The sequence below is a fragment of the Callorhinus ursinus genome, unplaced genomic scaffold (assembly GCF_003265705.2).
Source record: "Callorhinus ursinus isolate GAN/ISIS: 27379988/994484 unplaced genomic scaffold, GSC_fseal_2.0 scaffold2344, whole genome shotgun sequence".
Taxonomy (NCBI): domain Eukaryota; kingdom Metazoa; phylum Chordata; class Mammalia; order Carnivora; family Otariidae; genus Callorhinus; species Callorhinus ursinus.
The window spans coordinates 1-3,010 of NW_027399398.1; positions in this window are offsets into that span (position 1 = coordinate 1).

Sequence of the window (3,010 nt, forward strand, 5' to 3'; positions counted from 1 at the left end):
TTTGTTCTTCCAACCCATGAACATGGAATGTTTTTCCATTTCTTTGTCTTCCTCAATTTCTTTCATGAGTATTTTATAGTTTTCTGAGTACAGATCCTTTGCCTCTTTGGTTAGATTTATTCCTAGGTATCTTATGGTTTTGGGTGGAACTGTAAATGGGATCAGCTCCTTAATTTCTCTTTCTTCTGTCTTGTTGTTGGTGTATAGGAATGCCACTGATTTCTGTGCACTGATTTTATATTCTGCCAACTTTACTGAATTCCTGTATGAGTTCTAACAGTTTTGGGGTGGAAGCTTTTGGGTTTTCCACATAAAGTATCATATCATCTGCAAACAGTGAGAGTTTGACTTCTTCTTTGCCGATTCGGATGCCTTTGATTTCTTTTTGTTGTCTGATTGCTGTGGCTAGGACTTCTAATACTATGTTGAATAGCAGTGGTGATAGTGGACATCCCTGCCGCATTCCTGACCTTAGGGGGAAAGCTCTCAGTTTTTCCCCATTGAGAATGATATTCGCTGCGGGTTTTTCATAGATGGCTTTTATGATATTGAGGTATGTATCCTCTATCTCTATACTCTGAAGAGTTTTGATCAAGAAAGGATGCTGTACTTTGTCAAATGCTTTTCCTGCATCTATTGAGAGGATCCTATGGTTCTTGTTCTTTCTTTTATTAATGTATTGTATCACATTGGTTGATTTGCAGATATTGAACCAACCTTGCAGCCCAGGGATAAATCCCATTTGGTCGTGGTGAATAATCCTTTTAATGTGCTGTTGGATCCTATTGGCTAGTATTTTGGTGAGAATTTTTGCATCCATGTTCATCAGGGTTATCAGTCTGTAATTCTCCTTTTTGATGGAGTCTTTGGTTTTGGGATCAAGGTAATGGTGGTCTCATAAATCAAGTTTGGAAGTTTTCCTTCCATTTCTATTTTTTGGAACAGTTTCAGAAGATTAGGTATTAATTTTTCTTTAAATGTTTGGTAGAATTCCCCTGGGAAGCCATTTGGCCCTGGGCTTTTGTTTGTTGGGAGATTTTTGATGACTGCTTCAATTTCCTTCATGGTTATAGGTCTGTTCAGGTTTTCTATTTCTTCCTGGTTCAGTTTTGGTAGTTGATACATCTCTAGGAAAGCATCCATTTCTTCCAGGTTATCTAATTTGCTGGCATAGAGTTGCTCATAATATGTTCTTATAATTGTTTGTATTTCTTTGGTGTTGGTTGTGATCTCTCCTCTTTCATTCCTGATTTTATTTATTTGGGTCATTTCTCTTTTCTTTTTGATAAGTCTGTCCAGGGGTTTATCAGTCTTGTTAATTCTTTCAAAGAACCAGCTCCTAGTTTTGTTGATCTGTTCCACTGTTCTTTTGGTTTCTATTTCATTGATTTCTGCTCTGATCTTTATGATTTCTCTTCTCCTGCTAGGTTTAGGCTTTATTTGCTGTTTTTTCTCTAGCTCCTTTAGGTGTAGGGTTAGGTTGTGTATTTGAGACCTTTCTTGTTTCTTGAGAAAGGCTTGGATTGCTATATACTTTCCTCTTAGGACTGCCTTTGCTGTATCCCAAAGATTTTGAACAGTTGTGTTTTCATTTTCATTTGTTTCCATGAGTTTTTTTTAATTCTTCTTTAATTTCCTGGTTGACCCATTCATTCTTTAGTAGGATGCTCTTTAGCCTCCATGTATTTGAGTTCTTTCCGACTTTCCTCTTGTGATTGAGTTCTAGTTTTACAGCATTGTGACCTGAAATATGCAGGGAATGGTCCCAATCTTTTGGTACCAGTTGAGACCTGATTTGTGACCTAGGATGTGATCTATTCTGGAGAATGTTCCATGGGCACTAGAGAAGAATGTGTATTCTGTTGCTTTGGGATGGAATGTTCTGAATATATCTGTGAAGTCCATTTGGTCCAGTGTGTCATTTAAAGTCTTTATTTCCTTGTTGAACTTTTGCTTAGATGATCTGTCCATTTCAGCAAGGGGGATGTTAAAGTCCCCTATTATTATTGTATTGTTGTTGATGTGTTTCTTTTCCTTTGTTATTAATTGTCTTATATAATTGGCTGCTCCCATGTTAGGGGCATAGATATTTACAATTGTTAGATCTTGTTGGATAGACCCTTTAAGTATGACATAATGTCCTTCCTCATCTCTTCTTATAGTCTTTGGTTTAAAATCTAATTTGTCTGATATAAGGATTGTCCCCCAGCTTTCTTTTGGTGTCCATTAGCATCAAATTCCCTGTATTCTTATTATTTTTTATAATTTGTTCAATTCAGGATCCAAAAAACGTCCATACCTATTTGTTTGAGTGATGTATCCTCCAAATAATCTGTCCTTTAAATCATTTAGTGCTCCATCTTTTTTTCTTGCAGCTTATTTATTAAATAAACTAGGTTAGTTGTCCCATAGAATTTTTTATTCTTTGGGTTTTGTCATTGCATCCCCCGGTGTCATTGAATATGCTACTCTCTCCTCTGTGTTCCTGTCAACGGATACTTAAATCTAGAAGGGTAATAAGTTTATTTTACATATTTAAATTTTTCCACAAGTAGGTGTAGTTGAAAGTGTATAAGAATGGATATTGTCACTGGGGTGCCTGGGTGGCTGAGTCAGTTCAGTGACTGACTCTTAATTTTGGCTTCAGTCATGATCTCAAGGTCATTAGATCGAACCCCACATCAGGATCCAAGCTAAGCACGGAGTCTCCTTGAGATTCTCTCTGTCTCCCTTTGCCCCTCTCCCCACTTGCATGCTCGTTCTCCCTCTCTCTCTCCATAAATAAATAAATAAATAAATAAATAAATAAATAGGGCGCCTGGGTGGCTCAGTTGGTTAAGCAACTGCCTTCAGCTCAGGTCATGATCCCAGATTCCTGGGATCGAGTCCCATATCAGGCTCCACCTGTTCTGTGGGGAGCTTGCTTCTCCCTCTCCCTCTGCCTGCCACTTCCCCTGCTTGTGCTCTCTCTCTGTCAAATAAATAAATAAAATCTTTTAAAAAATAAATA